General features: G+C 49.2%; 1 protein-coding gene across 3 annotated transcripts in view; it reads right to left on the bottom strand.

Annotated features, from left to right (window-relative positions):
* The window catches only part of TAF6L (TATA-box binding protein associated factor 6 like), a 99726-nt gene extending 75273 nt beyond the window's left edge, over window positions 1–24453 (bottom strand). Inside the window, exon 1 of one of the 3 annotated variants that reach the window (XM_063944993.1) lies at window positions 24296–24453. The gene's annotated coding sequence lies outside the window, so the exon portion shown is untranslated. The other 2 variants (XM_063944995.1, XM_063944994.1) reach the window with 2 other exon arrangements.
* Window positions 24454–25910: the final 1457 nt, after the last annotated feature.

The following is a 25910-nucleotide window of genomic DNA, read 5'->3' as shown; positions in this document are numbered from 1 at the left end:
CACAGAATGTGCAAGTTGAATTGTGTTACAAATCCAACGAGCAATCGACTGCTTAGAAGCAGGTGCGCCCAACTTGTTGGGTGCATACAATATAAACAGCGAGTCAGATTTTCTGACTCCAGCCGTCCTTGCAATGTATATTTTTAAGGCTCTGACAACGTCCAACAACTTGGAGTCCTCCAAGTCGCTAGTGGCCGCAGGCACCACAATAGGTTGGTTCAGATGAAATGCTGATACCACTTTAGGGAGAAAATGCGGACGAGTCCGCAGTTCTGCCCTATCCGAATGGAAGATTAGATAAGGACTTTTATAAGATAAAGCCGCCAATTCAGATACTCTCCTGGCAGAGGCCAGGGCTAGTAACATAGTCACTTTCAATGTGAGATATTTCAAATCCACCTTTTTCAATGGTTCAAACCAATGGGATTTGAGGAAATCTAAAACTACATTTAGATCCCACGGTGCCACCGGAGGCACCACAGGAGGCTGTATATGCAGTACTCCCTTGACAAAAGTCTGGACCTCAGGGACAGAGGCCAATTCTTTTTGGAAGAATATTGACAGGGCCGAAATTTGAACCTTAATGGATCCCAATTTGAGACCCATAGATAATCCTGATTGCAGGAAATGTAGGAAACGACCCAGTTGGAATTCCTCCGTCGGAACCCTCCGATCCTCGCACCACGCTACATATTTTCGCCAAATGCGGTGATAATGTTTCACGGTGACTTCCTTCCGTGCCTTAATCAAGGTAGGAATGACTTCTTCTGGAATGCCTTTCCCTTTTAGGATCTGGCGTTCAACCGCCATGCCGTCAAACGCAGCCGCGGTAAGTCTTGAAAAAGACAGGGACCCTGCTGTAGCAGGTCCCTTCTCAGAGGTAGAGGCCACGGTTCGTCCGTGAGCATCTCTTGAAGTTCCGGATACCAAGTCCTTCTCGGCCAATCCGGAACCACTAGTATTGTTCTTACTCTTCTTTGCCGTATGATCTTCAATACCTTTGGTATGAGCGGCAGAGGAGGAAACACATACACTGACTGGTACACCCAAGGAGTTACCAGTGCGTCCACAGCTATTGCCTGTGGATCTCTTTACCTGGCGCAATATTTGTCCAGTTTCTTGTTGAGGCGAGACGCCATCATGTCTACAATTGGTCTTTCCCAACGGTCTATTAACATGTTGAAGACTTCTGGATGTAGACCCCACTCTCCCGGATGAAGATCGTGTCTGCTGAGGAAGTCTGCTTCCCAGTTGTCCACGCCCGGGATGAACACTGCTGACAGTGCTATCACGTGATTCTCCGCCCAGCGAAGAATCTTGGCAGCTTCTGCCATTGCACTCCTGCTTCTTGTGCCGCCCTGCCTGTTTACATGGGCGACCGCCGTGATGTTGTCCGACTGAATCAACACCGGCTTTCCTTGCAGGAGAAGTTCCGCCTGGCTTAGAGCATTGTAGATTGCTCTTAGTTCCAGAATGTTTATGTGAAGAGACTTTTCCAGACTCGTCCATACTCCCTGGAAGTTTCTTCCTTGTGTGACTGCTCCCCAGCCTCTCAGGCTGGCGTCCGTGGTCACCAGGATCCAATCCTGAATGCCGAATCTGCGGCCTTCTAATAGGTGAGCCTTCTGCAACCACCACAGAAGTGACACCCTTGTCTTTGGTGACAGGGTTATTCGCAGGTGCATCTGCAGATGCGACCCTGACCATTTGTCCAACAGATCCCTTTGGAATATTCTTGCATGGAATCTGCCGAATGGAATTGCTTCGTAAGAAGCCACCATTTTTCCCAGGACTCTTGTGCATTGATGTACTGACACTTTTCCTGGTTTTAGGAGGTTCCTGACCAGATCGGATAACTCCTTGGCTTTTTCCTCTGGAAGGAAAACCTTTTTCTGAACCGTGTCCAGAATCATTCCTAGGAACAGCAGACGAGTTGTCGGGATTAAATGGGATTTTGGAATATTCAGAATCCACCCGTGTTGTCTTAGCACCTCTTGAGATAGTGCTAAAGCTGTCTCCAGCTGTTCTCTGGACCTTGCCCTTATTAGGAGATCGTCCAAGTATGGGATAACTAATACGCCTTTTCTTCGAAGAAGAATCATCATCTCGGCCATTACCTTGGTAAAGACCCGAGGCGCCGTGGACAATCCGAACGGCAGCGTCTGAAACTGATAGTGACAGTTTTGAACAATGAACCTGAGGTACCCCTGGTGTGCGGGGTAAATCGGAACGTGTAGATACGCATCCTTGATGTCCAAGGATACCATAAAGTCCCCTTCTTCCAGGTTCGCTATCACTGCTCTGAGTGACTCCATCTTGAACTTGAACTTTTTTATGTAGAGGTTCAAGGACTTCAGATTTAGAATAGGCCTTACCGAGCCATCCGGCTTCGGTACCACAAATAGAGTGGAATAATACCCCTTTCCTTGTTGTAATAGGGGTACTTTGACTATCACCTGCTGAGCGTACAGCTTGTGAATGGCTTCCAACACCCTCTCCCTTTCGGAAGAGACGGTTGGTAAGGCAGACTTCAGGAAACGATGAGGAGGATCCGTCTCTAATTCCAACCTGTACCCCTGAGATATTATCTGCAGGATCCAGGGGTCTACCTGCGAGTGAGCCCACTGCGCGCTGTAATTTTTGAGACGGCCCCCCACTGTCCCCGAGTCCGCTTGAGAGGCCCCAGCGTCATGCTGAGGTTTTTGCAGGAGCCGGGGAGGGCTTCTGTTCCTGGGAAGGAGCTGCCTGTTGGTGTCTCTTCCCTCTTCCTCTGCCTCGTGGCAGGTACGACAAGCCCTTTGCTCTCTTATTTTTGTAGGAGCGAAAAGGCTGCGGTTGAAAGGTCGGTGCCTTTCTCTGTTGGGGAGTGACTTGAGGTAAAAAAGTGGATTTCCCGGCAGTAGCCGTGGCCACCAAGTCTGATAGACCAACTCCAAATAACTCCTCCCCTTTATACGGCAAAACCTCCATGTGACGTTTTGAATCCGCATCGCCTGTCCACTGTCGTGTCCATAAGGCTCTTCTGGCTGAAATGGACATAGCACTCACCCGAGATGCCAGTGTGCAAATATCCCTCTGTGCATCACGCATATAGATAAATGCATCCTTTATTTGTTCTAACGACAGTAAAACATTGTCCCTATCTAGGGTATCAATATTTTCAATCAGGGATTCTGACCAAACTACTCCAGCACTGCACATCCAGGCAGTTGCTATAGCTGGTCGTAGTATAACACCTGCATGTGTGTATATATTCTTTTGAATAACTTCCATCTTTCTATCTGATGGATCCTTAAGTGCGGCCGTCTCAGGAGAGGGTAACGCCACTTGTTTGGATAAGCGTGTGAGCGCCTTGTCCACCTTAGGGGGTGTTTCCCAGCGCGCCCTAACCTCTGGCGGGAAAGGGTATAATGCCAATAACTTTTTTGAAATTATCAACTTTTTATCAGGAGCAACCCACGCTTCATCACACACGTCATTTAATTCTTCTGATTCAGGAAAAACTGTTTGTAGTTTTTTCACACCATACATAATACCCTGTTTTACGGTATCTGTAGTATCAGCTAAATGTAACGTCTCCTTCATTGCCAAAATCATATAACGTGTGGCCCTACTGGAAAATACGTTTGAATTTCTACCGTCGTCACTGGAATCAGTGCCCGTGTCTGGGTCTGTGTCGACCGACTGAGGCAAAGGGCGTTTTACAGCCCCTGACGGTGTTTGAGGCGCCTGGACAGGCATTAATTGATTGTCCGGCCGCCTCATGTCCTCAACTGACTGTTTAAGGGAAGATAAACCATCACGTAATTCCACAAATAAAGGCATCCATTCTGGTGTCGACCCCCTGGGGGGTGACATCTGCATATTTGGCAATTGCTCCGCCTCCACACCAATATCGTCCTCATACATGTCGACACCACGTACCGACACACACCGCAAACTCACAGGGAATGCTCTAATGAAGACAGGACCCACTAGCCCTTTTGGGGAGACAGAGGGAGAGTCTGCCAGCACACACCACAAAGCGCTATATATACAAGGGATATCCTTATATTAAGTGCTCCCTTATAGCTGCTTTAATATATATATATATAGCCATTAATGTGCCCCCCCTCTCTGTTTTACCCTGTTTCTGTAGTGCAGTGCAGGGGAGAGACCTGGGAGCCGTTCTGACCAGCGGAGCTGTGACAGAAAATGGCGCCGTGTGCTGAGGAGATAGGCCCCGCCCCTTTTTCGGCGGGTTCTTCTCCCGCTATTTTTCCAGTCAGGCAGGGGTTAAATATCTCCATATAGCCCCTATGGGCTATATGTGAGGTATTTTTAGCCTTGTATAAGGTTTATATTTGCCTCTCAGAGCGCCCCCCCCCAGCGCTCTGCACCCTCAGTGACTGCCCAGTGAAGTGTGCTGAGAGGAAAATGGCGCACAGCTGCAGTGCTGTGCGCTACCTTATGAAGACTGAGGAGTCTTCAGCCGCCGGTTTCCGGACCTCTTCACGCTTCAGCATCTGCAAGGGGGTCGGCGGCGCGGCTCCGGGACCGGACTCCACGGCTGGGCCTGTGTTCGATCCCTCTGGAGCTAATGGTGTCCAGTAGCCAAGCAGCAAATCCACTCTGCATGCAGGTGAGTTTACTACTTTCCCCCTAAGTCCCACGTTGCAGTGATCCTGTTGCCAGCAGGACTCACTGTAAAGAAAAAAAACCTAAACTAAACTTTCTCTAAGCAGCTCTTTAGGAGAGCCACCTAGATTGCACCCTTCTCGTTCGGGCACAAAATCTAACTGGAGTCTGGAGGAGGGTCATAGGGGGAGGAGCCAGTGCACACCACCTGACCTAGTAAAGCTTTACTTTTTTGTGCCCTGTCTCCTGCGGAGCCGCTATTCCCCATGGTCCTTTCAGGAACCCCAGCATCCACTTAGGACGATAGAGAAATATACTTTCTTTCTAGGAGCTCAGAAGAGCCCCTAGTGTGCATCCAGCTAAGACGGGCACAAGATTCTAACTGAGGTCTGGAGGAGGGTCATAGTGGGAGGAGCCAGTGCACACCAGGTAGTCCTAAAGCTTTCTTTAGTTGTGCCCAGTCTCCTGCGGAGCCGCTATTCCCCATGGTCCTTACGGAGTCCCAGCATCCACTTAGGACGTCAGAGAAATGGCGCTGGTGAGTGCTGAGGAAGAAGCCCCGCCCTCTCAGCGGCGGGCTTCTGTCCCGCTTTAATATACAATTTATGGCGGGGGCTCAAACATATATACAGTGCCCAACTGTATATTTGCAACTTTTTGCCAAAGAGGTCCTTAATTGCTGCCCAGGGTGCCCCCCCTGCGCCCTGCACCCTTACAGTGAGTGGGTGTGTGTGGGAGCAATGGCGCACAGCTGCAGTGCTGTGCGCTACCTCAGTGAAGACTGGAGTCTTCTGACGCCGATTTCGAAGTTTTCTTGCTTCTTTCACCCGGCTTCTGTCTTCCGGCTCTGCGAGGGGGACAGGGGTGCGGCTCTGGGATCAGACGACGAGGGTGAGATCCTGTGTACAATCCCTCTGGAGCTAATGGTGTCCAGTAGCCTAAGAAGCAGGACCTATCTGCAGAGAGTAGGGCTGCTTCTCTCCCCTCAGTCCCACGATGCAGGGAGTCTGTTGCCAGCAGAGCTCCCTGAAAATAAAAAACCTAACAAAATACTTTCTTTACAGCAAGCTCAGGAGAGCTCACTGAACAGCACCCAGCTCGTCCGGGCACAGATTCAAACTGAGGTCTGGAGGAGGGACATAGAGGGAGGAGCCAGAGCACACCAGAACCAAAATTCTTTCTTAAAGTGCCCAAGTCTCCTGCGGAGCCCGTCTATTCCCCATGGTCCTTACGGAGTCCCAAGCATCCACTAGGACGTTGGAGAAAAGTAATGGGTGCCAGCAGCACTCGTACCCATCAGCAAGACAATTGAATATCCCCCGTTGGGCCCAAAAAATAAGATTTTACTTACCGATAAATCTATTTCTCGTAGTCCGTAGTGGATGCTGGGACTCCGTCAGGACCATGGGGATTAGCGGCTCCGCAGGAGACAGGGCACAAAAATAAAGCTTTAGGATCAGGTGGTGTGCACTGGCTCCTCCCCCTATGACCCTCCTCCAAGCCTCAGTTAGGATACTGTGCCCGGACGAGCGTACACAATAAGGAAGGATTTTGAATCCCGGGTAAGACTCATACCAGCCACACCAATCACACCGTACAACTTGTGATCTGAACCCAGTTAACAGTATGATAAACGTAGGAGCCTCTGAACAGACGGCTCACAACAATAACAACCCGAATTTTTTGTAACAATAACTATGTACAAGTATTGCAGACAATCCGCACTTGGGATGGGCGCCCAGCATCCACTACGGACTACGAGAAATAGATTTATCGGTAAGTAAAATCTTATTTTCTCTGACGTCCTAGTGGATGCTGGGACTCCGTCAGGACCATGGGGATTATACCAAAGCTCCCAAACGGGCGGGAGAGTGCGGATGACTCTGCAGCACCGAATGAGAGAACTCCAGGTCCTCTTTAGCCAGGGTATCAAATTTGTAGAATTTTACAAACGTGTTCTCCCCCGACCACGTAGCTGCTCGGCAGAGTTGTAATGCCGAGACCCCTCGGGCAGCCGCCCAGGATGAGCCCACCTTCCTTGTGGAATGGGCCTTGACAGATTTAGGCTGTGGCAGGCCTGCCACAGAATGTGCAAGTTGAATTGTGCTACAAATCCAACGAGCAATCGTCTGCTTAGAAGCAGGAGCACCCAGCTTGTTGGGTGCATACAGTATAAACAGCGAGTCAGATTTTCTGACTCCAGCCGTCCTTGAAATATATATTCTCAATGCCCGGACAACGTCCAGCAACTTGGAATCCTCCAAATCGCTATTAGCCGCAGGCACCACAATAGGCTGGTTCAGATGAAACGCTGACACCACCTTAGGCAGAAAATGAGGACGCGTCCGCAGTTCTGCCCTGTCCGAATGGAAAATCAGATATGGGCTTTTATACGATAAAGCCGCCAATTCTGATACTCTCCTGGCTGAAGCCAGGGCCAGTAGCATGGTTACTTTCCACGTAAGATATTTCAAATCCACCGATTTGAGTGGCTCAAACCAATGGGATTTGAGAAAATCCAAAACTACATTAAGGTCCCACGGAGCCACAGGGGGCACAACCGGGGGCTGTATATGTAGTACTCCTTTAACAAAAGTCTGGACTTCAGGAACTGAAGCCAATTCTTTCTGGAAGAAAATCGACAGGGCCGAAATTTGAACCTTAATGGACCCCAATTTGAGGCCCATAGACAATCCTGTTTGCAGGAAATGTAGGAATCGACCCAGTTGAAATTCCTCCGTGGGGGCCTTCCTGGCCTCACACCACGCAACATATTTTCTCCAAATGCGGTGATAATGTTGTGCAGTCACCTCCTTCCTGGCTTTAACCAGTGTAGGAATGACCTCTTCCGGAAAGCCTTTTTCCCTTAGAATTCGGCGTTCAACCGCCACGCCGTCAAACGCAGCCGCGGTAAGTCTTGGAATAGACACGGTCCCTGCTGAATCAGGTCCCGTCTTAGAGGTAGAGGCCACGGATTTTCCGTGAGCATCTCCTGAAGTTCCGGGTACCAAGTTCTTCTTGGCCAATCCGGAGCCACGAGTATCGTTCTTACTCCCCTTTGCCGTATAATTCTCAGTACTTTGGGTATGAGAGGCAGAGGAGGAAACACATACACTGACTGGAACACCCACGGTGTTACCAGAGCGTCCACAGCTATTGCCTGAGGGTCTCTTGACCTGGCGCAATACCTGTCCAGTTTTTTGTTGAGGCGAGACGCCATCATATCCACCTTTGGTTTTTCCCAACGGTTCACAATCATGTGGAAGACTTCTGGATGAAGTCCCCACTCTCCCGGGTGTAGATCGTGTCTGCTGAGGAAGTCTGCTTCCCAGTTGTCCACTCCCGGAATGAACACTGCTGACAGTGCTATCACATGATCTTCCGCCCAGCGAAGAATCCTTGCAGCTTCTGCCATTGCTCTCCTGCTTCTTGTGCCGCCCTGTCTGTTTACGTGGGCGACTGCCGTGATGTTGTCCGACTGGATCAACACCGGCTGACCCTGAAGCAGGGGTTTTGCCAGGCTTAGAGCATTGTAAATCGCTCTTAGCTCAAGTATATTTATGTGAAGAGACATCTCCAGGCTTGACCATACTCCCTGGAAGTTTCTTCCCTGTGTGACCGCTCCCCAGCCTCTCAGACTGGCATCCGTGGTCACCAGGACCCAGTCCTGTATGCCGAATCTGCGGCCTTCTAACAGATGAGCACTCTGCAACCACCACAGAAGAGACACCCTTGTCCGTGGCGATAAGGTTATCCGCTGATGCATCTGCAGATGCGATCCGGACCATTTGTCCAGCAGATCCCACTGAAAAGTTTGTGCGTGGAATCTGCCGAATGGGATTGCTTCGTAAGAAGCCACCATCTTTCCCAGGACTCTTGTGCATTGATGCACAGACACTTTTCCTGGTTTTAGGAGGTTCCTGACAAGTTCGGATAACTCCTTGGCTTTCTCCTCCGGAAGAAACACCTTTTTCTGAACCGTGTCCAGAATCATTCCCAGGAACAGCAGACGTGTTGTCGGGGTCAACTGAGATTTTGGAAAATTCAGAATCCACCCGTGTTGTTGCAGCACTACTTGGGTTAGTGCTACTCCGTCCTCCAGCTGTTCTCTGGACCTTGCCCTTATCAGGAGATCGTCCAAGTAAGGGATAATTAATACGCCTCTTCTTCGCAGAAGAATCATCATTTCGGCCATTACCTTGGTAAAGACCCGAGGTGCCGTGGACAATCCAAACGGCAGCGTCTGAAACTGATGACAGTTTTGCACCACGAACCTGAGGTACCCTTGATGTGAAGGGCAAATTGGGACATGCAGGTAAGCATCTTTTATGTCCAGGGACACCATAAAGTCCCCTTCTTCCAGATTCGCTATCACTGCTCTGAGTGATTCCATCTTGAACTTGAATTTTTGTATGTACAGGTTCAAAGATTTCAGATTTAGAATAGGTCTTACCGAGCCGTCCGGCTTCGGTACCACAAATAGCGTGGAGTAATACCCCTTTCCCTGTTGTAGGAGGGGTACCTTGACTATCACCTGCTGAGAAAACAGCTTGTGAATGGCTTCCAATACCGTCGCCCTGTCTGAGGGAGACGTTGGCAAAGCAGACTTTAGGAATCGGCGAGGGGGAGACTTCTCGAATTCCAACCTGTAACCCTGACATACTACCTGCAGGATCCAGGGGTCCACCTGTGAGCAAGCCCACTGCGCGCTGAAATTCTTGAGTCGACCCCCCACCGTTCCTGAGTCCGCTTGTAAAGCCCCAGCGTCATGCTGAGGGCTTTGCAGAACCCGCGGAGGGCTTCTGTTCCTGGGAAGGAGCTGCTTGCTGCCCTCTCTTACCCTTTCCTCTGCCTCGGGGCAGATATGACTGTCCTTTTGCCCGCTTGTTCTTATAGGACCGAAAGGACTGCGGCTGAAAAGACGGTGTCTTTTTCTGTTGGGAGGGGGTCTGAGGTAAAAAGGTGGATTTCCCGGCAGTTGCCGTGGCCACCAGATCCGATAGACCGACGCCAAATAATTCCTCCCCTTTATACGGCAATACTTCCATATGCCGTTTGGAATCCGCATCACCTGACCACTGTCGACTCGTGTCCATAAACTTCTTCTGGCAGATATGGACATCGCACTTACTCTCGATGCCAGAGTGCAAATATCCCTCTGAGCATCTCGCATATAAAGAAAAGCATCCTTTAATTGCTCTAAAGTCTGTAAAATACTGTCCCTATCCAGGGTATCAATATTTTCAGTCAGGGAATCCGACCAGACCACCCCAGCACTGCACATCCAGGCTGAGGCGATGGCTGGTCGCAGTATAACACCAGTATGTGTGTATATACTTTTTAGGGTAGTTTCCAGCCTCCTATCAGCTGGATCCTTGAGGGCGGCCGTATCAGGAGACGGTAACGCCACTTGTTTTGATAAGCGTGTGAGCGCCTTATCCACCTTAGGGGGTGTTTCCCAGCGCGCCCTAACCTCTGGCGGGAAAGGGTATAATGCCAATAACTTTTTTGAAATTAGCACTTTTCTATCTGGGTTAACCCACGCTTCATCACATACATCATTCAATTCCTCCGATTCAGGAAAAACTACAGGTAGTTTTTTCACCCCCCACATAATACCCCTTTTTGTGGTACTTGTAGTATCAGAGATATGCAAAGCCTCCTTCATTGCCGTGATCATATAACGTGTGGCCCTACTGGAAAATACGTTTGTTTCTTCACCGTCGACACTAGATTCAGTGTCCGTGTCTGGGTCTGTGTCGACCGACTGAGGTAAAGGGCGTTTTACAGCCCCTGACGGTGTCTGAGACGCCTGGGCAGGTACTAACTGGTTTGACGGCCGTCTCATGTCGTCAACTGATTTTTGTAATGTGCTGACATTATCACGTAATTCCATAAACAAAGCCATCCATTCCAGTGTCGACTCCCTGGGGGGTGACATCACCATTACCGGCAATTGCTCTGCCTCCACACCAACATCGTCCTCATACATGTCGACACACACGTACCGACACACAGCAGACACACAGGGAATGCTCTATTGAAGACAGGACCCCACTAGCCCTTTGGGGAGACAGAGGGAGAGTTTGCCAGCACACACCCAAGCGCTATAATATATATGGGAACAACCCTATATAAGTGTTGTATCCTTATAGCAGCTTAAATATAGTAATATCGCCAAAAAAAGTGCCCCCCCTCTCTGTTTTACCCTGTTTCTGTAGTGCAGTGCAGGGGAGAGTCCTGGGAGCCTTCCTCACAGCGGAGCTGAGCAGGAAAATGGTGCTGTGTGCTGAGGAGAATAAGCCCCGCCCCCTATTTCGGCGGGCTCTTCTCCGGAGTTTGTGAGATCTGGCAGGGGTTAAATACATCCATATAGCCTCAAGGGCTATATGTGATGTATTTTTAGCCATAAAAAGGTATTATACATTGCTGCCCAGGGCGCCCCCCCAGCGCCCTGCACCCTCCGTGACCGCTGTGTGAAGTGTGCTGACAACAATGGCGCACAGCTGCAGTGCTGTGCGCTACCTCAGGAAGACTGAAAAGTCTTCTGCCGCCTGCTTCTGGACCTCTTCCATCTTCGGCATCTGCAAGGGGGGTCGGCGGCGCGGCTCCGGGACCGGACTCCATGGCTGGGCCTGTGTTCGATCCCTCTGGAGCTAATGGTGTCCAGTAGCCTAAGAAGCCAATCCATCCTGCACGCAGGTGAGTTGACTTCTCTCCCCTAAGTCCCTCGATGCAGTGAGCCTGTTGCCAGCAGGACTCACTGAAAATAAAAAACCGAAAAACTTTTTCTAAGCAGCTCTTTAGGAGAGCCACCTAGATTGCACCCTGCTCGGACGGGCACAAAAACCTAACTGGGGCTTGGAGGAGGGTCATAGGGGGAGGAGCCAGTGCACACCACCTGATCCTAAAGCTTTATTTTTGTGCCCTGTCTCCTGCGGAGCCGCTAATCCCCATGGTCCTGACGGAGTCCCAGCATCCACTAGGACGTCAGAGAAAATAAGAATTTACTTACCGATAATTCTATTTCTCGTAGTCCGTAGTGGATGCTGGGAACTCCGTAAGGACCATGGGGAATAGCGGCTCCGCAGGAGACTGGGCACAAAAGTAAAGCTTTAGGACTACCTGGTGTGCACTGGCTCCTCCCCCTATGACCCTCCTCCAAGCCTCAGTTAGGATACTGTGCCCGGACGAGCGTACACAATAAGGAAGGATTTTGAATCCCGGGTAAGACTCATACCAGCCACACCAATCACACCGTACAACCTGTGATCTGAACCCTGTTAACAGCATGATAACAGAGGAGCCTCTGAAAAGATGGCTCACAACAATAATAACCCGATTTTTGTAACAATAACTATGTACAAGTATTGCAGACAATCCGCACTTGGGATGGGCGCCCAGCATCCACTACGGACTACGAGAAATAGAATTATCGGTAAGTAAATTCTTATTTTCTCTGACGTCCTAGTGGATGCTGGGAACTCCGTAAGGACCATGGGGATTATACCAAAGCTCCCAAACGGGCGGGAGAGTGCGGATGACTCTGCAGCACCGAATGAGAGAACTCCAGGTCCTCCTCAGCCAGGGTATCAAATTTGTAGAATTTAGCAAACGTGTTTGCCCCTGACCAAGTAGTTGCTCGGCAAAGTTGTAACGCCGAGACCCCTCGGGCAGCCGCCCAAGATGAGCCCACCTTCCTTGTGGAATGGGCTTTTACAGATTTTGGCTGTGGCAGGCCTGCCACAGAATGTGCAAGCTGAATTGTACTACAAATCCAACGAGCAATAGTCTGCTTAGAAGCAGGAGCACCCAGCTTGTTGGGTGCATACAGGATAAACAGCGAGTCAGATTTTCTGACTCCAGCCGTCCTGGAAACATATATTTTCAAGGCCCTGACTACGTCCAACAACTTGGAGTCCTCCAAGTCACTAGTAGCCGCAGGTACCACAATAGGTTGGTTCAGATGAAACACTGAAACCACCTTAGGGAGAAAATGAGGACGAGTCCTCAATTCCGCCCTGTCTGAATGGAAGATCAGATAAGGGCTTTTACAGGATAAAGCCCGCCAATTCTGACACGCGCCTGGCCGAGGCCAGGGCCAACAACATGACCACTTTCCATGTGAGATATTTTAACTCCACAGATTCAAGTGGTTCAACCCAATGTGACTTTAGGAACCCCAAAACTACATTGGAGATCCCAAGGTGCCACTGGAGGCACAAAAGGAGGCTGTATATGCAGTACCCCTTTTACAAACGTCTGAACTTCAGGAACTGAAGCTAGTTCTTTCTGGAAGAAAATTGACAGGGCCGAAATTTGAACCTTAATGGACCCCAATTTTAGGCCCATTGACATCCCTGTTTACAGGAAATGCAGGAATCGACCTAGTTGAAATTCCTCCATCGGGGCCTTACTGGCCTCGCACCACGCAACATATTTTCGCCAAATGCGGTGATAATGCTTTGCGGTTACATCCTTCCTGGCTTGATCAGGGTAGGGATGACTTCATCCGGAATGCCTTTTTCCTTCAGGATCCGGCGTTCAACCGCCCTGCCGTCAAACGCAGCCGCGGTAAGTCTTGGAACAGACAGGGTCCTTGCTGGAGCAGGTCCCTTCTTAGAGGTAGAGGCCACGGGTCCTCCGTGAGCATCTCTTGAAGTTCCGGGTACCAAGTCCTTCTTGGCCAATCCGGAGCCACGAGTATAGTTCTTACTCCCCTCAGTCTTATAATTCTCAGTACTTTTGGTATGAGAGGAAGAGGAGGGAACACATACACTGACTGGTACACCCACGGTGTTACCAGAGCGTCCACAGCTATTGCCTGAGGGTCCCTTGACCTGGCGCAATACCTGTCCAATTTTTTGTTTAGGCGGGACGCCATCATGTCCACCTTTGGTTTTTCCCAATGGTTTACAATCATGTGGAAGACTTCTGGGTGAAGTCCCCACTCTCCCGGGTGGAGGTCGTGCCTGCTGAGGAAGTCTGCTTCCCAGTTGTCCACTCCCGGAATGAACACTGCTGACAGTGCTATCACATGATTTTCCGCCCAGCGAAAAATCCTTGCAGCTTCTGCCATTGCCCTCCTGCTTCTTGTGCCGCCCTGTCTGTTTACGTGGGCGACTGCCGTGATGTTGTCCGACTGGATCAGCACCGGCTGACCTTGAAGCAGAGGTCTTGCTTGGCTTAGGGCATTGTAAATGGCCCTTAGCTCCAAAATATTTATGTGAAGTGATGTCTCCAGGCTTGACCACAAGCCCTGGAAATTTCTTCCCTGTGTGACTGCTCCCCAGCCTCGCAGGCTGGCATCCGTGGTCACCAGGACCCAGTCCTGAATGCCGAATCTGCGGCCCTCTAGAAGATGAGCACTCTGCAACCACCACAGGAGAGACACCCTTGTCTTTGGTGACAGGGTTATCCGCTGATGCATCTGAAGATGCGATCCGGACCATTTGTCCCGCAGGTCCCACTGGAAAGTTCTTGCGTGGAATCTGCCGAATGGAATTGCTTCGTAGGAAGCCACCATTTTTCCCAGGACCCTTGTGCACTGATGCACTGACACTTGGCCTGGTTTTAGGAGGTTTCTGACTAGTTCGGATAACTCCCTGGCTTTCTCCTCCGGGAGAAAACACCTTTTTCTGGACTGTGTCCAGGATCATCCCTAGGAATAGAAGGCGTGTCGTCGGGATCAGCTGCGATTTTGGAATATTGAGAATCCAACCGTGCTGCCGCAGCACTATCTGAGATAGTGCTACCCCGACTTCCAACTGTTCCCTGGATCTTGCCCTTATCAGGAGATCGTCCAAGTAAGGGATAACTAAAACTCCCTTCTTTCGAAGGAGTATCATCATTTCGGCCATTACCTTGGTAAAGACCCGGGGTGCCGTGGACAATCCAAACGGCAGCGTCTGAAACTGATAGTGACAGTTCTGTACCACAAACCTGAGGTACCCTTGGAGAAGGGTAAATTGGGACATGTAGGTAAGCATCTTTGATGTCCAGAGAGACCATATAGTCCCCTTCTTCCAGGTTTGCAATCACTGCTCTGAGTGACTCCATCTTGAATTTGAACCTTTGTATGTAAGTGTTCAAGGATTTTAGATTTAAAATTGGTCTCACCGAGCCGTCCGGCTTCGGTACCACAAATAGTGTGGAATAGTACCCCTTTTCCTGTTGCAGGAGGGGTACCTTGATTATCACCTGCTGGGAATACAGCCTGTGAATGGCTTGCAATACTGTCTCCCTGTCTGAGGGAGACGTCGGTAAAGCAGACTTTATGAAACGGCGAGGGGGAGACGTCTCGAATTTCTTGAGACGGGCCCCCACCGTGCCTGAGACCGCTTGTAAAGCCCCAGCGTCATGCTGAGGACTTTGCGGAGGCGGGAGAGGGCTTTTGATCCTGGGAATTGGCTGTTTGCTGCAGCCTTTTTCCTCTCCCTCTGCCACGGGGCAGAAAAGAGGCGCCTTTTGCCCGCTTGCCCTTATGGGGCCGAAAGGACTGCGCCTGATAATACGGCGTCTTCTTAGGTTGAGAGGCTACCTGGGGTAAAAATGTGGATTTTCCAGCCGTTGCCGTGGCCACCAGGTCTGTCAGACCTACCCCAAATAACTCCTCCCTTTTATAAGGCGATACTTCCATATGCCTTTTGGAATCAGCCTCACCTGACCACTGTCTTGTCCATAACCTTCTTCTGGCAGAAATGGACAGCGCACTTACTCTTGATGCCAGTCGGCAAATATCCCTCTGTGCATCACGCATATATAGAAATGCATCTTTTAAATGCTCTATAGTTAGTAATATACTGTCCCTATCTAGGGTATCAATATTGTCAGTCAGGGAATCCGACCAAGCCACCCCAGCACTGCACATCCAGGCTGAGGCAATTGCTGGTCGCAGTATCACACCCGTGTGAGTGTATATACATTTTAGGATATTTTACGGCTTTCTGTCAGTAGGTTCCTTAAGGGCGGCCGTATCCGGGGACGGTAGTGCCACCTGTTTAGACAAGCGTGTGAGCGCTTTATTCACCCTAAGGGGTGTTTCCCAACGTGCCCTATCCTCTGGCGGGAAGGGGTATGATGCCAATAACTTTTTAGGAATTATCAGTTTTTTATCGGGGGAAACCCACGCATCATCACACACTTCATTTAATTCCTCAGATGCAGGAAAAACTACAGGCAGTTTTTTCTCACCCAACATAATACCCTTTTTAGTGGTACTGGTATTATCAGAAATGTGTAAAAGCATTTTCCATAGCCTCAATCATGTAACGTGTGGCCCTACTGGAAGTCACATTCGTCTCTTAATCGTCGACACTGGAGTCAGTATCAGTGTCGGCGTCTGTATCTGCCGTCTGCGGTAACGGGCGTTTTAGAACACCAGATGGCTTTTGAGACACCTGGACAGGCACAGACTGAGTCGCCGGCTGTCTCATGTCATCAATCTTTTGTAAAGAGCTGACACTGTCACATAATTCCTTCCATAAGCTCATCCACTCAGGTGTCGACTCCCTAGGGGGTGACATCTCTGTTACAGGCAATTGCTCCGCCTCCACCTCATTTTCCTCCTCATACATGTCGACACAACGTACCGACACACAGCACACACACAGGGAATGCTCTGATAGAGGACAGGACCCCACTAGCCCTTTGGGGAGACAGAGGGAGAGTATGCCAGCACACACCAGAGCGCTATATATATATATATATATATACAGGGATAACCTTATATAAGTGTTTTTCCCCTTATAGCTGCTGTATTGTTATACTGCGCCTAATTAGTGCCCCCCTCTCTTTTTTAACCCCTTTCTGTAGTGTAGTAACTGCAGGGGAGAGCCAGGGAGCTTCCCTCCAACGGAGCTGTGAGAGAAAATGGCGCCAGTGTGCTGAGGAGATAGGCTCCGCCCCCTTCTCGGCAGCCTTTTCTCCCGTTTTTCTGTGGAATCTGGCAGGGGTTAAAATTCATCCATATAGCCCTGGGGGCTATATGTGATGTATTTTCGCCAGCCAAGGTGTTTTTATTGCTGCTCAGGGCGCCCCCCCCTAGCGCCCTGCACCCTCAGTGACCGGAGTGTGAAGTGTGCTGAGGAGCAATGGCGCACAGCTGCAGTGCCGTGCGCTACCTTGGTGAAGACAGGATGTCTTCTGCCGCCGATTTTTCCGGACCTCTTCTTGCTTCTGGCTCTGTAAGGGGGCCGGCGGCGCGGCTCTGGGACCGAGCTCCGAGGCTGGGCCTGTGTTCGGTCCCTCTGGAGCTAATGGTGTCCAGTAGCCTAAGAAGCCCAATCCACTCTGCACGCAGGTGAGTTCGCTTCTTCTCCCCTTAGTCCCTCGATGCAGTGAGCCTGTTGCCAGCAGGTCTCACTGAAAATAAAAAAAACTAAAACTAAACTTTCACTAAGAAGCTCAGGAGAGCCCCTAGTGTGCACCCTTCTCGGCCGGGCACAAAAATCTAACAGAGGCTTGGAGGAGGGTCATAGGGGGAGGAGCCAGTGCACACCAGGTAGTCCTAAAGCTTTACTTTTGTGCCCAGTCTCCTGCGGAGCCGCTATTCCCAGCATCCACTAGGACGTCAGAGAAACAATTGAATTCTCCATTAAGAAAAGATATTTCAGAAGAGCAGAGTCATCTAAAAAAGATTCTGCAATATACAATAGTAGGTGATATTTTCAGTTCATTGAGTGATGTGTCAACACCTTGTGAAGATGCTATTCTCCAAGTTCGTGGGCACGATGTAGATTATATTGACTTAAAAAGGTACTTTGTGGATAATACATATAAACATTATTATTCTTATTATTAGGTACAATCTTTGGTGTAAAGGATGCATCCAAAAAACAGGCGGAACTCTGCATGCACACAACTCTCCATAGCCCACAGTTAAATCTACATGCCGTCATTAAACCTAGCCTGTGCGCAAACGTCCTATTGCCAACCAGTTACACCCTTTGTGGCCAAAGTTTACTTTTCTTAAATACAATGGAATGCGGTCCGCCACCGCCAGATGAGTTACTGTTGGCCTGTCTGCCGTAATCGGGCAGCATTTATCCTTTTTGCACATGCACGAGAAGATAGTGATACAGACGGGGAAATGTCCACGTGGGAGCTGCTGTGTATGCCCGGCTGCCTTTGCAAAGCCCTGCCCCCCGCGGCATCCCTGAAGGTGTGTGTGCCCGACTGCCCTACTTACAAAACGATTCTTCTGGAATCTAGATAGAAAAATGTTTCTCAAGAATAAGGTAAATTAGAGGGGGCTAGCACAGGAGTTGGAGGCTGAATAGACACAGGAGGCACAGAGGGCTTGTGGCTGGAGGAGACACAAAGAGCAAGATAACAGCAATAACACAGCTCCAGCTCACACCTATATGTGGTATTATTAATATATAGAGGAGAGGGGACCGCACAGTGATATACGAGTGGGAATAACACAGCTCCCAGCACACACTATGTGGTATTATTAATATATAGAGGAGAGGGGACCGCGCAGTGATATACGAGTGGGAATAACACAGCTCACACTGATATGTGGTATTATTAATATATAGAGGAGAGGGGACCGCGCAGTGATATACGAGTGGGAATAACACAGCTCACACTGATATGTGGTATTATTACTATATAGAGGAGAGGGGACCGCACAGTGATATACGAGTGGGAATAACAGAGCTCACACTGATATGTGGTATTATTAATATATAGAGGAGAGGGGACTGCACAGTGATATACGAGTGGGAATAACAGAGCTCACACCTATATGTGGTATTATTAATATATAGAGGAGAGGGGACAGCGCAGTGATATACGAGTGGGAATAACAGAGCTCCCAACTCACACCTATATGTGGTATTATTAATATATAGAGGAGAGGGGACCGCGCAGTGATATACGAGTGGGAATAACACAGCTCACACTGATATGTGGTATTATTAATATATAGAGGAGAGGGGACAGCGCAGTGATATACGAGTGGGAATAACACAGCTCACACTGATATGTGGTATTATTAATATATAGAGGAGAGGGGACAGCACAGTGATATACGAGTGGGAATAACACAGCTCACACTGATATGTGGTATTATTAATATATAGAGGGGACAGCGCAGTGATATACGAGTGGGAATAACACAGCTCACACTGATATGTGGTATTATAAATATATAGAGGAGAGGGGACAGCACAGTGATATACGAGTGGGAATAACACAGCTCACACTGATATGTGGTATTATTAATATATAGAGGAGAGGGGACAGCGCAGTGATATACGAGTGGGAATAACACAGCTCACACTGATATGTGGTATTATTAATATATAGAGGAGAGGGGACCGCACAGTGATATACGAGTGGGAATAACAGAGCTCCCAATTCACACTGATATGTGGTGGTATTATTATTATATAGGCGAGAGGGAACCATACAGTGATATATGAAAGGAATAACACAGCTCCAAGCAGGGGCGTATATAGATAGGAGGCGGCCTGTGTGCAGGCTCCGTCAGGGCCCCTCCTCTCTAGCTGGCGGCAGCGCTATGACACTGGGCACTAGGGTCCCTAGGGGACCCTAGCGCTGTCCCAGAGTCTAAAGTGCATGGTCAGATTTCTGGGGAAATGGCAATTTTTTCAGTGATTTTCCTACTGTGCATGCGTGAAACACAGAGAAAATGGAGCCGTGCCATTTTCCCTGTGATTTCTGCAGCGCTGTTGCTTCGCCGCGGGACTCCGGAGGGTAAGCATTATAAATAATGGGTGCAGGATGTGCAGTGTGGGCCCCCCTGGACCCCGCACACAGTGCACCCATTATAAATACGCCAGTGGCTCCCAGCTCACACCGATATACAGTATTTATAGGGGAGAGGGGACCGTACAGTGCTATACAAGGGGGATAACACAGCTCCCATCTTACACTATGTGGTATTATTATTATATAGGGAAGAGTGGACCGTACAGTGATATATGAAAGGGATAACTCAGCTCCCAGCTCACACTGATATATATGTGGTGGTTTTATTATTATTATTATATAGAGGAGAGGGGACCACTAGGTGATATATGATGGCGAATAACACAGCTCCCTGCTCACACTGATATGTGGTATTACTATTATTATATAGGGAAGAGGGGACCGTACAGTGATATATGAAAGGGATAACTCAGCTCCCAGCTCACACTGATATATATGTGGTATTATTATTATAATATAGAGAGGGGACCGTTAGGTGATATATGAGGGGGAATAACACAGCTCCCTGCTCACACTGATATGTGGTATTATTAATATAAAGAGGAGAGGGGACCGCTTGGTGATATATGAGGGGGAATAACACAGCTACCAGCTCACACTATTAAAACTGTTTTCTTCCTGATACTTGACATCTCTTTGATTATACTTTATTGTTGGTTTTTCTAATAAACCTTTCAAAATTGCATATAAGACTTTCTTCTTTTTCTTGCAGCTCACCCAAGACACATTGGCCGATCCGCCGCCGAGCTGCCCGACGGCGGATATGGCCGACCCAGCGGCGGAGGGGCAGTGACGGGGGGAGTGAAGTTTCTTCACTCCCCCCGTCACCCGGCTGCATTGAAGTGCAGGCAAATATGGACGAGATCGTCCATATTGGCCTGCATGTACAGCCGACGGGGGACCAGCGATGAACAGGGCCGCGCATCGTTCATCGCTGGAGCCTTCACACTCAAAGATATGAACGGTATCTCGTTCATTTATGAACGAGATCGTTCATATCTTTGACTGATGTCAGCCAGTGTGTAGACCTTGATTATTCGGCCCAGTTGGGATTTTGAGCTTTGCTTGCCTGCTGTAGATGCTTCAACTATGCAATGTTGCATGTAAGGTGCTGAAAGAAAACGCAAGATCTGTCCACTAAATGGACTTGCGTTTAACTCTATCATTCCCCTTGTCTCTGCAATTGGACTTAATTAAGTTAATGATTATTTCCAGTGCTACTATAGACTCAATATAACTGCAAACTTTTAGCAAAAGAGTACCGGATATTGGCTGAAAATCATTACATCTGACCAGTAGTCACTTCACAGGTTCCGGTTGTAATCTTTGGTACTGAAATGGAATACTCAGCACAATAAAGTGATACTTCTGGCCTTATGTTCCTAAATACTAATATGAACGTGAAACTATTCAAGCAGTGGTGAAAGTCTAATACAGTGTGAACTAACAGTGATTTAGCTTATAATGTGTGCAATGTTTAACTCATCAATCTGTAGCACAATGGTTAGAAATACATAATCTCAGCACTAAGGTCAGATCCACTCAGGTGGCTGTGTGGAGTTTCTATATTCTCCCAGAGTTTGCACCAAGTTTCTGCCACATCGCAAATACATACTAGTGGGTTAATCCACTTGTCTACTTAACCAGAAAAAAAAAAAACATAACTCTTATATGTGCATGTCCATGTGGAAGCAAAACGGTCAGCTCCACTGGGGCAAAGACTGATAGGAATGAATATCCTCTGTAAAGTCCTGTGTAATTTGTGTACACTATAAAAAAAACAGACAATACATATGTTTATGATAAAATTAGTTTTTAATATATTACTTTGTGTCAGATTGCCAATAAAATAAAATTGTTTATAGGCAAATATTTTCAAAACATGAGGTTGCTCTTAGGAACGCCATTCAACTAGAATCTATGTGTAGCTAAAGCTACTACTTTGCTGCCCTAAAACCATAAAGGACACATCACTAGTTTCCATGAAACATGTACAAGTCTTTATAATATGTATTTGAGATTTTTCCTTAGAAAAAGGAAACTGTGTTTTGGGCCTGTTCCAGAGGCGTATCTAGCATGGGGGGTCATTCCGAGTTGTTCGCTCTGTATTTTTTTCTCGCAACGGAGCAATTAGTCGTGCATGCGCAGTGTCCGCAGTGCGACTGCGCCAAGTAAACTTGCTATGCAGTTAGGTTTTTTACTCACGGCATTACGAGGTTTTTTCTTCGTTCTGGTGATCGTAATGTGATTGACAGGAAGTGGGTGTTTCTGGGCGGAAACTGGCCGTTTTATGGGTGTGTGCGAAAAAACGCTACCGTTTCTGGGAAAAACGCGGGAGTGGCTGGAGAAACGGAGGAGTGTCTGGGCGAACGCTGGGTGTGTTTGTGACGTCAAACCAGGAACGAAACTGACTGAACTGATTGCAGATGCCGAGTAAGTCTGGAGCTACTCAGAAACTGCTAAGTGTCTATTCGCAATTCTGCTAATCTTTCGTTCGCAATTTTGATAAGCTAAGATTCACTCCCAGTAGGCGGCGGCTTAGCGTGTGCAAAGCTACTAAAAGCAGCTTGCGAGCGAACAACTCGGAATGACCCCCATGGGGCGAGCAGGGCACGTGCCCTGGGCGCCACGGGCACCTGCACGGCCCACTCGCCCCATGCGACAGGGATTTCGCCGGCGCTACCCGCGGCGCTCTCCCTGTCTCCCCGGCTGCTGTGCCTGTCACACTGTGCAGGCAGCGGCAGCCAGGAGCCTCCCCCTACTAACCCCCCCCCCTCCCCCCCCCCCTGCAAAGACTTCAGTGCGCGTGTGAGCGACCTCGGAGGTGCGCGTACGCGACTTTGGAGGTACGCGTGTGGCCTCGGAGGGAGGTGCAGGAGGTGAGCAGGGCAGGCTAAAGTGTGTGTGTGTGTGTGTGTGTGTGTGTGTGTGTGTGTGTGTAATTTACTGTGTGTGTCTGGGGCTAGTGTGGTTTGTGTGTGTCTGGGGCTAGTGTGGTGTATGTGGGGCAATGTAACTGGCACTGTGGGGCATGTAACTGGCACTGTGGGGCAATGTAACTGGCACTGTGGGGCAATGTAACTGGCACTGTGGGGCAATGTAACTGGCACTGTGGGGCAATGTAACTGGCACTGTGGGGCAATGTAACTGGCACTGTGGGGCAATGTAACTGGCACTGTGGGGCAATGTATCCGGCACTGTGGGGCAATGTATCCGGCACTGTGGGGCAATGTATCCGGCACTGTGGGGCAATGTATCCGGCACTGTGGGGCAATGTATCCGGCACTGTGGGGCAATGTATCCGGCACTGTGGGGCATTGTATCCGGCACTCTGGGGCAATGTATCTGGCACTCTGGGGCAATGTATCTGGCACTCTGGGGCAATGTATCTGGCACTCTGGGGCAATGTATCTGGCACTCTGGAGCAATGTATCCGGCACTGTAGGGCATGTATCCGGCACTGTGGGGCAATGTAACTGGCACTGTGGGGCAATGTAACTGGCACTGTGGGGCAATGTAACTGGCACTGTGGGCCATTTTCAGTGGCCACACCCCTTCTGGAGTGTGGCCACACCCATTTTGCCACGCGCGTCGAAGGCGCGCGCACATGCTACTTTTGGTGGTGGTGGGGGGGGGGGGGTTTTGGGGGGGCGCCATTTTCCATCTTGCCCTGGGCTCCGAAAACCCTAGCTACGCCTCTGGCCTGTTCATATTTCATATTCTTAGGGGTCTATTTACTAAGCCTTGGATGGGGATAAAGTCAACGGAGATAAAGTACCAGCCTTTTAGCGCATGCGCAAGTCATATAAATAGTTTTCACCATCGAATACTTTTGATGTGATGGTTAGTAACCATCGCATCGAAAGTTTCAATGGCGGAAGCATAGCCATCATATGATGGTTTGCTTCCGATGTCCATCCCTACAGCCAATCGGCTCCTAACTGTTTTCAAACCCAGCCTGTGACATGTCGGTTAGGAGCGGATTGGCTGGTACTTTATCTCCGTGGATTTTATCTCCTTCTAATGGTGCCCATACACTTGTGCGATGCCCCGCGACGCGGGACCACAGCAGCCAAAATTGTGGAGTAACTGTTGTTCTGCAGGTGAAAAGCAAGCAGCTGTGCACACCCTCTTTCAATATGGTGCATGCCCATATTCCTATTCAGAGTACTTAACAGTTTGCATATTTGCCAACCAAGGCAGCTGACTAGACTCAGAGCATCACTATTTTGGTGGCACCTAAACCACTGAGTGACACTATAAAGCTGCCAGTGAGAAGTATAGGCTGCTCAAAAACGGATATTCCCTTACACCGCCTGCACAAACCCTCTTACAAGGTAGAAAATGGGCTCCTTGGGCCCCTTCAATACTCTCCAATTGACCCTGGGTCTAGATACTGGTAGGATCTCCCAGAAACCAAGCCTGTGACATCTATAAATGTTCCCAGCTGAGCCGGTCACCAACACATAATACAACATGCATGCAGATGTGTCAGGGAGTCAGTTACTATGACAACTATTGTAAAATAAGGTTCATATTGCGGATACCTAGTTGCCTCTCTCTGACGTCACGACCGTAAATTAAATCCCAGCATGCACCGGATCAGCATCATTCCGGCGGCTGCTCGCTAGCCACGGTATTACCAGACAGTGCCCATCTCTTACACTCACCGAGCAAGCCGTACTCGCCCCGCACTAAGAAGCTCGCATTCCCCGCCACATACATCGGCAACAGCCCCCAGCAACCTGGGCGGAGCGGCTTCCTATTGGCCAGCGCTCATGTCAGTCACGTTAGCAGTAGGCGGCGGGTTACCCATGCAGTGGTGCGTCACGTGATCCGTGACATGGCGGCCCTGGCACTGTTGGCGTTGTGTTACGAAGCGGCTCCGTGTCTGGGCCACACATTTCTAGTATCACTACTATCCTCATGCTCATACCTGCCAGCATTAGCTGCGAGATAGGGATAGTAATCCAGGCGCCGTCTCCTCACCCTCCGTCCGTGTTAGCGGACCCTCCGCCCCATCACGATAGGAACACTCTTAAGGTTACCACCTTTTTTCATTTCAGAATCCTGAACAGAAGGCGTGGCAATGGGTGTGACCAAAGTCGCTCAGTACAATGAGTGGCATGATTAAAGCAGCAAAGTTTTGGTTTATAATTCAAAAACTGATATATGGAGGCTCCACCCACCCTAGAGTACGAAAGAACTGTTCCATGCTCTCTATGTACCCCATCTGTCTCACCCCTGTCTGTCTACCCTCCCCTTTAGAATGTAAGCTCTCACGAGCAGGGCCCTCTTCCCTCATGTGCTTATCCTTTCTTACTCTAATAATATTCAACTGCACCAAATCCAGCAGTCTTCTGCCACCTGATACTTATTCCAGTGTCATCTGCTGATGTAGTTATGTTTATTTACCCTGTACTTGTCCTATATTGTCGTCAACTGTAAGTTGCTGTTTTCCTGCTTGATTATTTGTTTATGTCAGTGGTTCTCAAACTCGGTCCTCAGGACCCCACACGGTTCACGTTTTCCATGTCACCCAGCAGCTGCACTGTGTATCACCAACTGTCACATTTTAAAAATCTACAGGTGACCTGGAAAACATGAACCGTGTGGGGTCCTGAGGACCGAGTATGAGAACCTGTGGTTTATGTACTCTGTAATTGGGCGCTGCGGAACCCTTGTGGCGCCATATAAATAAAGGATAATAATAATAACATGGAACGTGAATAAAACTTCATGGGCCGTATATATCAAATAGCATTTGCTGGATGGTACCCGCAAATATTAAGGGGTCATTTATGAAAAACGCATTTCCAGTGCAATCTGGGTGCAATGCTAGAGCTCAAGATTGCGTTGCAGGATACAATTTTACCAGCGCCATGTATTTTGCACTTGCTGCTCCCATTGATGTGCTCAGTGTGGTCACGGGACTACTGCACATGTGGGGTCCAGCTGACCACGCATGCACGCCGGCCGGCATTGCCGGAGATGGTTCTCTGCCTGCTAAATCTGCAATGTGTAACTGATAACCCATCTTTAGATCGGTGAATCTGGCAGCATCACCACAGGGCCGCCTATAAACTGTCGTTACATGACGCAAAGAAACCCCCAATAGAAACCTGTGGAGGTTGCGGCTGTCAGCGGGATTGGGGGGTTCGCAGCAGGTATTGGAGATATCTGCTGCAGACCCTCTGTCATACTTTCAAGAGATACTAAATTTCTGCAGCTGGGTACACTGTTCCACAGGGAATACAATCAGGGTCTAGATATGGATCTTGATCCAAAGGCACCAACTGGCTAAAGCTTTAGACTGTCCCAGAAGGCATTGCGGGGCTTCCTCTATAACCCTGCCTCCAGGCACTGTGAGCTTAGTTTTAGAGTTGGTGCCTGCGGCCCTGAAAAGCTTTTCTCATACGTCCTAGAGGATGCTGGGGATGATTCAAGAACCATGGGGTATAGACGGGATCCGCAGGAGACATGGGCACTTTAAGACTTTAAAAGGGGTGTGAACTGGCTCCTCCCTCTATGCCCCTCCTCCAGACTCCAGT

The sequence above is a fragment of the Pseudophryne corroboree genome, chromosome 11 (genome assembly GCF_028390025.1).
Source record: "Pseudophryne corroboree isolate aPseCor3 chromosome 11, aPseCor3.hap2, whole genome shotgun sequence".
Lineage (NCBI taxonomy): Eukaryota > Metazoa > Chordata > Amphibia > Anura > Myobatrachidae > Pseudophryne > Pseudophryne corroboree.
The sequence above is the reverse complement of the archived record's forward strand: the minus strand, read 5'-3'. Positions and strand labels throughout refer to the sequence as shown.